Raw genomic sequence first — 13,237 nt, forward strand, 5'->3', positions numbered from 1 at the left:
CAATCGTATGATGGAATATTTGCCTGGTGCTGATGTCGCCGACAAACCAGATGTAGTAGCCAAAGTTTTTAAACTGAAACTTGATCAATTAATTTCATCAAGAATAAAAATTATTTCGAGATGTGCATCGGAGGTACACACATTCAGTTTTTTCTCATTATATCTATTTTTCAATTAATTTAGTTTTTACACAATAATATCCATAAAAACCATTAATTTTATTATGTCCATTTGTTTGTACTTGCAGTTCTGCATGTTATTGAATTTTAGAAACGAGGGTTTCCGTATTGCCACATGCTTATATGGCTACACCATTCAAGAAGGCCAAAAATGCAGAGCAAATTGACAAGTTGATTTTAGCAGAGATTCTGAATAAAAATATTGATCTGGTCGGCTATAATGTTGTTTAGGCCCACATGATACATGGACCGTATGGACAAGATTACTCCTACTCACCGTGTATGGTAAAAGATAAATGTGGTCGTCATTCCCCCAAAAAGTGAGTGAAATGAAAAGATTTCCTTACATACATGGGTCTCATCATATAATAAATCCTAAACACAGAAAAATGATTATATCAAATAAATTTTTATAGGTATACTGCAAACACATTCTTTGATGAATGCGTATTTCCTGTATACTGTAGAAGGCGGACCGATCAATGTATTGTGAAAAAAGGAGTTTCACTGGATAAACAGTATTGTGTGCCTTATAACAGGGTCTTATTAGTCCGTTTCATTATAACATTAATTTAGAGGTTTGCAACACCTCGCGATCTTTGAAGTATTTGTTTAAGTATTGGTAGAAAGGTCATGACACGACTACGATGCTTTTGAGGAAAAAGAATCAAAATTATGAGGCAAGTACGTCATCTACAAAGCCTAAGAGTACTGATGAGGTTTAAAAAATTCTAGATGGATGTTGTGAAGGGTTTTTAGCACATAAACGCAGCGAAAACGTAAATTTAATCTTAAAAAAAACCGAAACCCTCTGCAGGATTCATGCGAAAAATAATATTTAATTTGTAGTTCAGTGTGTTTACCTTAAGAAGCTTTATGTTAATGGAAAGATGGAGGTCTTTAATAGCGATCAAAGAACGATGAACGGAGATCCTTAGCAGCTGCTCCTCAAGTGTGAAGCACTCCACCAGTATCCACCAAGAAAACGATGTAATGAAGGAGGAGGAGGAGATGGAGAGAATTAGGGTTTTGTATATATTTTTGGTTGAGGCAAAAATAGGGTCTATAATAGTATATTTATAGGCAAAATTTTCAGCTAAAAATTTTCCCATAAAATATTATTATTATTAACCCTTTATTATTCTCACTAATTATTAACCCTCTATTTAAAGTAAATTAGAAACTCCTATCTAATTTCATTCACTCTGGCCAGAGATTCCTGAACTAACATAAGTGGATCAGCATTGAACATTCTCTTCCTACACTGGAAGGGGTAGATCCTTTATTGATCATACACTATCTTCGTGTACAAATTCCTATACCCAGTAGAGCCCTTATAATTGTTCCTTGAGACTAAGAACTAAACCAAAGCATAGTTCAGTGTACACAAGATGACTATGATGACCTCAAGTCTAAGGATACTTGTACAACTATCACTATATGAACAACTGCTGACATGTGAGTGAACTCCATCAGTTGTTCAGCTGTGTGAGTCATGTTTAGTGAACTTATTCTATAATAAGCACCTGCATACTAGCTATAGTGTCACACACAAATGTCTATGAGAACAGACATCCTTCATAATGAAGCAAGCATAGTATATACCGATCTTTGCGGATTATTAATTACCAGTTAGTAACCTACGACCAGGAACTATTTAAGTTTAGAGTTATCATCTTTTAGGTCTCATTATTATGATCTCATCATAATCCATAAAAAGCTTTACTCTAAACTGTGGTATATCTTATTTAAACATTTAAATAGATAGAGCCCACAATAAAAACAAAACAAGCCTTTTATTAATATCAATAAAATCAAAACAGATTACATAAAAGTTATTCCTAAATCCTCATACATGATTGGACTTAGGACATATCTCTTTCAATCTCCCACTTGTAATAAAGCCAATCACTCTGGTATCTAATACCCATCTTGTCTTTATGACGATCAAAGTGACTCTGAGAAAGTGGCTTTGTGAGTGGGTCTGCTACGTTGTTATGTGTGTCAACTCTCTCGATGTTGACATCTCCTCTTTCAACAATCTGAATTGCACCACCATTCAGAGTAAACATGTACTCTGACATGGATTTGCTATCACTTTCTAATTGAAAACTAGAGTCAGTATAACCCTCTATTTTCAACTTAGATTCACCACTAAAAACAAGAAAAATGTCCTGAGTCCTTCGCAAGTACTTAAGGATGTTTTTCACTGCTTTCCAGTGGTCTTCAACTGGATTGGACTGATATCTGCTCGTCACACTAATTGAATAAGCAACATCAGGCCTTGTACACAACATCGCGTACATGATAGATCCTATTACTGACGCATAAGGAATCTTACTCATACGCTCTCTTTCCTCAGGTTTCTTAGGAGACATTTTTTCGAAAAGGGACACTCCATGGCTCATCGGTATGAGACCACTTTTGGAGTTTTCCATGCTAAACCTTTTAAGCACTTTCTGGATGTATATACCCTGGGTAAGACCTATCATTCTTCTAGATCTATCTCTATAGATCTTCATACCGAGAATGTATGATGCTTCTCCCAAGTCCTTCATGGTGAAGTTCTTTGATAGCCATACTTTGACTAATTGTAGCATCGGTATATCATTTCCTATAAGAAGTATGTCATCCACATACAATACAAGAAATGTTACCGTGCTCCCACTAACCTTCTTGTTGACACATGGTTCATCTATGTTTTTGATAAAACCAAACTCTTTGATTGTCTCATCAAAACGGATGTTCCATCTACGAGAAGCTTGCCTTAAACCATATATGGTTCGCAGCAGCTTACACACTAGGTGTTCATTTCCCTTGGAAAGAAAACCCTCTGGCTGTGTCATATACACTTCCTCCTCAAGTTCCCCATTGAGGAAGGCCGTTTTTACGTCCATTTGCCAGATCTCATAGTCGTAGTAAGCAGCAATCGCAAGCAAAATCCGAATAGATTTTAACAGGGCTACAGGCGAAAAAGTTTCATCAAAGGCAATCCCTTGCCTTTGTTTGAATCATTTTGCCATGAGCCTGGCCTTATAGGTCTCCACCTGGCCATCTGCTCTAATCTTTCTTTTGTATACCCACTTGCACCCAATAGCCTTAACACCTTCAGGCGCCTCAACCAGATTCCATACTTGGTTGGTATACATAGATTCCATTTCGGATTTCATGGTACTATGCCATTTCTCTGAGTCAACACTACTCATAGCCTCATTATAGGTCACAGGTTCGTCATCATCAATGATTGACAACTCATTGTCATTCTCAATGACAAGGCCATAATACCCTCAGGTTGGCGAGACACCCTCCCTGTCCTACGAATGGGTTGTTCCACAGAAGGTTGTTCAGTCTGAACAGGTATTTCCGCTTGATCCGTAGTAGTTTGTGCTTCTTGAACTTTATTAAGTTCAATTTTGCTCTCACTGTTTCCTTCAAGGATAAACTCCTTTTCTAAGAAGGTAGCATGTCTGGAGATAAACACCCGATGATCGGTGTAAAAGTAATACCCCAAAGTCTCTTTAGGATATCCCACAAAATTACATTTTACGGATCGAGATTCCAGCTTATCTGGGTCAACTTTCTTGACATAAGCTGGACATCACCAAATCTTAACGTGTTTAAGACTCGGTTTCCTTTCTTTTCATATCTCATATGGTGTTTGAGGAACAGATTTGGAAGGTACCTTATTCGGTAAATATACTGAGGTTTCCAATGCATAACCCCATAGGAATACTGGAAGATTCGCATAGCTCATCATGGACCGAACCATGTCTAACAAAGTTCGATTTCTCCTTTCAGATACCCCATTTAACTGTGGAGTATATGGAGGAGTCCACTGGGAGACTATACCATTTTCTTTGAGATAATCTAGAAACTCTCCATTCAAGTATTCACCACCTCGATCTGATCGAAGAGTTATAATACTATGTTTGGTTTGTTTCTCCATTTCATGTTTATATTCTTTGAACTTTTCAAAGGCTTCAGACTTGTGTTTCATCAAATACACATATCCGAATCTAGATATATCATCTATGAAAGTAATGAAGTACGAAAATCCACCCATGGCTTGCGTAGACATTGGTTCACATACATCTGTGTGTACCGATCCTAGCAAATCTGCAGCCCTCTCTCCATGTCCATTAAATGGAGATTTGGTCATTTTACCCAATAAACAAGACTCGCATGTACGATATGATTCAAAATCAAAGGGGTCAAGTAACCCTTCCTTATGCAATGTCCGCAGTCTATTTTCACTAATATGACCTAGCCTACAGTGCCATAAATAGGTCAGATTTTCATCATCTCGTTTTCTTTTATTAGTTTGTTCAATCTGAAGTAAATCATGCTCTATGTCACATACATACAGACCATTATTTAAAATGCCACGTCCAAAAAGAACATTATCTCTAAGGATAGAACATTCATTATTCTTAATAATAAATGAAAAACCATCCACATCCAACATAGGAATAGAAACAATATTCCTCACAATAGAGGGAACGTAATAACAATTATTCAAAATAATAGTCTTGCCCGTAGGCATATGTAAACTAAATGATCCTACAGATATGGCCGCAACCCTTGCTCCATTGCCCATACGTAGAATCACCTCATCTTTTTTAAGAGTCCTACTTCCCTTTAGTCCTTGCAACGAATTGCAAATATGAGAACCACAGGCGGTATCTAATACCCAAGTAGAAATTTGACCTAGTGACATATTAACTTCGATCATGAACATGCCTGAATCAGAAGCGGTAGTCTTACTACCCTTCTTCTTCTTCAATTCTGCAAGGTAAACCTTGCAGTTCCTCTTTCAGTGCCCCAACTTGTTACAGTGAAAATAAACAGCTAAATTAGGACCAGTCAACTTGTGAGCATCTAGTATGCTTCGGAGTGATAGTACAGAAGACATGACGAATATAGTAAATCTGTAAATGATAAACACATAACAACACTTAGCAAATATTCAATTTCATTTCAAAATACTATATGAATCGGTTCTTTATTCATAAGTGTCTCCCACTAGTTTATCTAATTTATTCAACCCCTAAGTGAAAATTAAGCATTCATAATGCTAGTGGGAATAGGGATCCTACATTCCATCACACAACCTCGGTTGTGGCACGAAACGTCATGTGATGTTCAATAGGCAGACAACTCTTGTCAATTACATCTTATGTTATTCCCTAATATAAGTTTAGCCTCTTGAATAATTGAGTCACGGCTGTGACACGACAAACTCAATATTCTAAGTCAAGTCTAACCCAACATTTTATACAATTGAATCAGTCTCCAACGGCCCACGGCTGTAGCACGTACCGACCTTTAGATTCTAATTTAATGTACACATCTCTATGTAATAGACAAGTATTTCTTATTTCGAAATTAAAGCCCTCGGCTGTAGTACGAAACGACAATGATTTAAAAATAAGAACCACTTTCTACCATGTTGGAAGGCTATGACCGACACAAGCCCGTTGTGTCATTGGCCAATTACTACTTGATATTATTTAATTTTAGAGGGATTATATTACGTTACAATCATAATCATATTATAAAGAGATTCTTCCTTTTAAATTAAATATTTCAAATCAATAATCGATAATCAGATGATTCCCAGATCGGGTGGAGCATTGTCAAGAGGCGTCACTTAATAACCCTTTCTTACAGATAGAAATCTGTTGTTGACAGAATCATCCTTTCTCTCAATATTGAAAATTCATATTCAATTACGTGTTTCATAAACACAAGAATCTCATGATCGTATTCATAATATTTATTGTTAAGGCAAGAAACGATTCCTATTCTAAATTTTCTAGAGCACGCCTTATACTGATTTAAGTTCACCTAAATCTATCATCGCATGGTAAACATAGGCATATATCTCATATATAAAATTAAATAAACCAGTAAATGTAAAGTGCAATAAAGTAAATGTGTTTGGTTATGGCCCTATCCTATGTGATCTTTATCAAGCTCATGATAAAGATCAAGGTCAATCTAATATGGTGATGGAAATAAATACAACTACTTATTACATAAGTCTTCTTCTTCGTTTAGACTTCTTGTATGCCTCGTCTTCTTCTTTGTATCACCTCCATTGGATAGCCTTCTTGAGTCTTCAATTACATTACATGATTGAAAGTAAAACTAATCTAATGAACTTACAAGAATAACTCGAGTTACATTCGAGATTTATGATTACAAAGATTGACGACATGCAAGTCGTATTTAAAACCAAAACCAAAACCATTACACTAAGGTCGAAAGGCCATAACCATCCACCATGCTCATACAACACATAAAAGAATGTTAAAACACATAATCTGATCTTAATATATCATATTATCCATGATCTAATCATAAAAAGAAAATATGACAAAAATCAGAAAAATCGGAATCAAATCAGAAAAACAAGAATCACTATTTACCGGCAGTAAACGATGTCAAACGCCTTAAAGACGAGTCGCTGATAGCTTTTGCTATCATTTTTGTTCAGACGCTCGTTTACCTATGGAATAGGGTATTCGTTTGCGTAAATCGGACACCAGACCCAGATTTCAGCAAATCTGCAGCAGCCAATTCAAAATCCGTATCAAATATGATTCTCATAATTAGAACAAACATAAATCATGTATATATCAGTATATATATAGATTACATAATCATCTTATTATTATACAACTCACATGAATATCATATATTCAAAACCATACATATATAAGCATATTATATCAACATCAAATCATGGCATGTTAGGTCACACACACACTGTAGAGGGGGTGAATACAGTGTAAAGTACAATCAAATCGAACTTTAATAACTCAAGTAACAGAAAACAAACTTTATTGAAACAATAAACTATGTTACAGTGTGGAACTGTTACCTCTCAGTGATGAACAAATATCACGAGAGCTGCTAGGGTTACAATGAATAATCTTCTCGAATATTTTTAACACTTTTAGTGTAAACCCTATGTCTGTGTTTATATATTACACAGTTACAAGATAATTGCTAATTGATATGGAATATAATTCTGCTTCCTAAAATATATCAATCAGATATCTTTTCTTCCAAGTATTCTATTCTTCATAGAATTCCTTCTTCATGCATATCTCTTCTTATATTTGTCTCGATCTTCTTTCCTTTAATCAGCTGATGTCCTTATCTGAACGTCCTTCAGTACTTAAGTTCTGATATCCATCTTCTGATAATTATCTCCTGATAATATAAGTATTGATATCCTTAAGTCCTGACTTCCAGTAAGTACTGATTTATCCTGTTTAAGTAAGATCTGAAAACTAAACATAAATCATATTAGCCATGACATTATCAAATATATCTAACAATCTCCCCAACTTGTAAATTAGCATAATATACAAGTTTAACAGATATTTGATGATGTCAAAAATATTAAGTACAAATGCATGAGAATTAGACTAGATAACTACAACTTACAGTCCTTAAAGCTTTACCAATCTTTAACTTCTGATAACAACTTCAGTCTGTACAAATATCAGAATTTAAGCTGTTGTAGATCTTGACTTGGCTTCATCTTCTGATCTCTTTGATATCAGGAGTTGTTCTGAGATAGTTCTTCAATAAACATCTCTCAGCATATCTGAGTTCATCAATCATCCTCCTTTTAGCATCTTTAAGTTATGCAGTATTTTCACCAATTTGAAAGATTGCAGCCCTGAGATCATTAATCTTAGCTTTTCTTATATCCTGGTCCAGTCTGATCAAATATGTCTTATCAGACTCAAGATTGAATTCCACAGCCCTGTAACCCAGAAAGGTAGTTATAATCTTAGCAGTGTTGGGCTGCATTTCAACTATATCACCCTTGTGATCTCTGTACTTTGAAAGATATGTGCTGTCAGACTTAACAGAATAAAGCCTTTTCTGTCTCTGAATCTGATCCTTCAAATAGTTTGCAACACTTTCTGTTAATCTGTCATTCACTTGAAGTAAGAATAGTACATGCTCCAGTTCTTCAAAATACTTCAATGGAATGGCATTTTGCCTTATATGATAAACCCTACCATCTGTCATGAAGTACAACAAGATGTGTTCTTTCAAGTAGGTATGGTAAACCATTTGTACAGATTCCAGTTGATTCAATCTCTCAGGAGTTGCTCCAATACCTGGTTCACTCAAGGAAGTTGGATCATTGGTAGTGTTATGTATTCTTCTTTCATCGGCACTTCCCAATCCAGTTTTATCTCTTGCTTCCTTTCCAGTAACTACTCTTGCTTCAAAACCACTTGTCGCAGTCTTCAAAGGTTGAGTCTGTTTTGCTTTAGTGAATCCTGGTAGGAGTGTCTTTGATTTATCTTCTGATATCAAGTTAACTTGAGCTATGTCAGAGGTTACTTGCTTCTTCGAAATATCAGAACTTACTGTCTCTTGACTCTGAACAACTTGAGCCATGTTAGAGGTTGTCTTAAAAACTTTTCTTGAAGTCAGAGCAAGATCATCCCTTTCATCAGTAATTTCTTCATTCACAGGAGGCACATAAACCTTGATAGGTTCACCAACTTTTTCTTTACCCTTGGATCTTGGATCTATCTACGGTTGTATTTTAGCCATTGTTGCTTCAGTATTTGTCCTTTCTTTTATCACAATGCCTTTGAGTTTTGGAAGTGTCTTTTTACCAGAAGTTTCAGATTTAGACTTGACTTTTTCTGATTTAAGTCTGGCTTCTTCTTCCATTAAACTCTCCAAGTCCATTCCTGGATTTTCCTGAAGAAATAACTGTCTTGACATTTCTTCATCAAGATCTAAAAGTTCATCAGAACTTATCCTTTTACCAGTAGCAGAACTAATTCTTTTTCCAGTATCAGAACTTGTCCTGTGACTTGTGATTTTAGCTTTTCTTGATGAGAGACCTCTACCTTGACTATGACCTCTACCCATTCCAGAGTTTCCTTGATCATCCTTTTCATCATCCTTCCCCTTCAGTGTCTTATCAGTTTTGCATTTGGACTTAATTACTTTCTCCCCCTTTTTGGCATCAGCAGATAAGAGAAGAGAGACAAGCAATTCCACTGAAGCTTGGATTTCATTAAGTTGAGATTGCTGAGAAGCTTGATTTTTCAGAATATCATCAATCTGAGCTTGTTGGTTCTCTTGAGTCTTCTCAATATAAGCAACTCTGTCAAAGGTAGGTTGGAAGAATTTTTTCTTATCAATCTTCTGAACTTGTTCTTGCTTCATAGTTCTTCCCTAAGATGATGTAACTCTGTATGAGTAGTAGAATGGAGACCTTGTAGATGTTTAGTACTCAATGCAGTGACTCTAAGCTGTGTTTTGAAATCATCAGTATTTAACATTTCATCAGCTTTTGTTAAGTGCTCAGCCAGATGCTGTGCAGTTGGAGCACGGGTAACTGAGTTCCATTCCTTAGTCCACTCCTGTCCTGCAGGAGTTTCACTCCAAGGCACTGGTGCTTCTCTGGTAACAAACTTCTTAACTAATTCAGATTTAAGAACAGTTTGTTGAGGGGCATGTCCTGAAGGACCTGCTTCATCAGCATCTGCATTTAGAGCAGCATCACCGGTATCTCCAGCATTTGCAGCATCAGAACTTACAGAATCAGTATCTTCTGATAAAATAACAGTATGAGTAGCAATGGAGGCTTCAGGATCATCCTCTAATTGCTGATCTGGTTCCAAGTTCTGATCAACAGCTATATCCTGATGCTCACCTATATTCTGATCATCAGCATCTAGATGCAGAGAAGGTGTAGTAGATAATTCTGGAGTTTGAGCAGTATCAGTAACAGGTGTTATTGATGGATTAGTTGTTGTTGGAGCTTCTAAGTAAAGCACTTCAGGCACAACCAAGTTCTGGATATCAATTTCAGCACTTGTGCCTGAATTAACAGGAGATACGGTCTTAGGAGACACAGATGGTGTGTTGGCCTTTTCAGTAGCAGCTTCCTTAGTTGGAGTTAATGGAGAAGCAGTGGCTTTAGCAGATTCTGGTTCTTGTGAGATCAGAGATTCCTGATCTCCTTCCTTAGCTGATGCTTCCTCATCATCTGAAACTGGCCTTTTTGCCCTCTGTTTCTTGTATCTCTATGAATGTATGGATTCCTTGGGAGTTTCACCAACAGTCATTCTTCTAAGCCTTTTGAGAAGCTTAGATCCCCCAATTGCAGAATCCTTCTGAGAAGGAACTTTCTCAGCTTCTTTATCAACAGGTTCTGAAGCAGGAACCTGTTCCTCACTATCAGATTCATCTCTCAAAACAATCCTCCTTCTCTTCTGAGGTGTTTGAGGAACAGTCTTTGTCCTCTTAGGCTTGGAAGATGAAGGCTTCACAGTAGGTGCTGAGGATGAAGGTTGAGTTGTCTGTGAAGTGGTTGTTTATATAGGCAAAAGAATGCCAGGAGACGCAAGAAAATTTAATGCTAACAGGTAGAGTTAATTCTACCTCGTCTCCCTAGACTGGGAAGATGAAAAACAGTAATTGGAAGTGTAAGTCAGGGTTTAATGCGCACAAGTAACAAGTAAACATTACTGTACATGTACGTGAACCACTATCCCAAATGATATTGATTGTTAATATTCTACCCAAACATGTTCTGATTTAAAATGAGATTGTTTTTAGATTTTATCCACAAATAAGTCAAGTAAAGGATCAGATTTTAATATCAGAACTTAGACTTATATAAGAACTTAACAGTTATCAGAACATGATTTCTTAACTCGAAAAATGAATGCCTATCTTAGTAAGTCCTTACACAAATTCTGATATAGATTCTTCAGAACTTAATCATCAGAACGTGCAATCAGAACTTGTCCTCAGAATTTGTGCAATGTGACATATAAACTGTTCATCTAAAATAACATAGATCACCACAGTAATTTTCATCATTCATATGGAGTGTTTAGTGTGTGCATTATACTAGATATCAGACAAAGAGTAAAGTCTGATTCACTTCAGTACATCTTAGAAATAAGGCATAACTAAAACTTTACTAAAAACCTGTCATTATTCTGAAACCTACTATTGAATGAGTTCATGCTTGAGTCCACCTCAACTATTTTGTGCTAATTTTGTGCATCTTTTTAAATTCCATTGTACAGTGGCTTCTCAGTGTAAGTGAGTCACGACTGCTTATCAGAATTTATGCTATTATCAGAGTATTTCTCCAGTAATCATAGAGTGTGAAAAGTCACCAAGAAAATATTTTGCTTTTCTGATGCATATTTACTTAATACCAGCAATGTACTTGGGTCGTCCCTTCCAAATTTTTACTCTAGATCTCAAAGGAGTACCTGATATTAATCCTTGATTCTTTTCTTTTTCTTTTGATAAGAGAGGTTTATCAGCATTTAGTACATTCAACAGATTTCCTAGCATCAGAACTTAACAGATGAGAAGCAATATTCTAGTTTGTGACTTAGTAATAAGATAGACAAAGTAAACTCAACTAAGCTCAATATCAGAATTTGCTTGTGTCAATAGATTTCCACAGAAATAATTACTTCTAACATGGGATCCCTAGTTTATTAAAGACTACTAGGTGAGCATCTAGCACAGGTATCCTAGTAGGATTGAATAGTTACATAAACAGACATATCACTATCAGAGTTTAGAAAGTTACAGCAGACAACAGTCAGTACTTAAGCAAGTTTTCAATTAAGCACAGAATACACAAAGAGAGTAATTTCTGTAAATACTGATCATAAAGTCTGATGCATCAGAACAAAACTAAGCAGATTTAGAGAAAGAACCTGAAACCATTCCAAGTTCATTTACCAATCTTGTAAAAGTAGCTTCACACAGTGGTTTTGTGAAGATATCTGCTAGTTGTTGATCTGTTGGAACAAAGTGCAATTCCACTGTACCTTCATCCACATGTTCCCTTATGAAGTGGTACCTGATGCTGATGTGCTTTGTCATTGAGTGTTGAACTGGATTACCTGTCATAGCAATAGCACTTTGATTATCACAGTAAATAGGGATTTTGAAATATGTTAACCCATAATCCAGTAACTGATTCTTCATCCAAAGAATTTATGCACAACAGCTTCCTGCAGCAATGTACTCTGCTTCTGCAGTTGATGTAGAAATTGACTTTTATTTCTTGCTAAACCAAGAAACCAATCTGCCTCCAAGAAATTGGCAGCTTCCACTTGTGTTTTTCCTGTCAATTTTGCAACCTGCAAAATCTGCATCTGAGTAACCTATTAGTTTAAAATCTGATTCTCTGGGATACCACAATCCCAGATCAGCTGTTCCCTTAAGATACTTGAAAATTCTTTTCACAGCTGTTAAGTGAGGTTCTCTTAGATCTGCTTGAAATATTGCACAAAGATAGGTAGCATACATGATATCAGGTCTATTAGCAGTTAGATAGAGTAGAGAGCCAATCATACCTCTGTAATCAGTAATATCTACTGATTTACCAGTATCCTTGTCCAGTTTTGTTGCAATGGCCATGGGAGTGGATGCACTTGAACAATCTTGCATTCCAAATTTCTTCAGCAAGTTTCTGGTGTACTAAGTTTGACAAATAAAAGTGCCTTCTTCATTCTGCTTGACTTGAAGGCCCAGAAAATAGCTAAGTTCCCCCATCATACTCATCTGATACCTTGACTACATCAGTTTGGTAAACTTCTTGCAAAGTCTGTCATTTGTAGACCCAAAAATGATATCATCAACATAAATCTGGACCAGAAGTAAGTCCTTTCCATGGTTGAGGTAGAACAGTGTTTTGTCTATAGTTCCTCTGTTAAATCCACTTTCCAGAAGAAAATGAGCTAAAATCTCATACCATACTCTAGGAGCTTTCTTAAGTCCATAAAGTGCTTTATCAAGCCTGTAGACATAATCTGGATATTTGGAATCTACAAAGCCTGGAGGTTGTTCAACATATACTTCTTCCTCCAATTCTCCATTGAGAAATGCACTTTTCACATCCATTTGAAAGACAGTAAACTTTTTGTGAGCAGCATAAGCCAAAAATATCCTTATGGCTTCCAATCTAGCAACTGGTGTAAATGTTTCATCATAATCAATTCCCTCGTATTGAGAATATCCTT

This window comes from Apium graveolens, chromosome 4 (assembly GCF_009905375.1).
Source record: "Apium graveolens cultivar Ventura chromosome 4, ASM990537v1, whole genome shotgun sequence".
Classification (NCBI taxonomy): Eukaryota; Viridiplantae; Streptophyta; class Magnoliopsida; order Apiales; family Apiaceae; genus Apium; species Apium graveolens.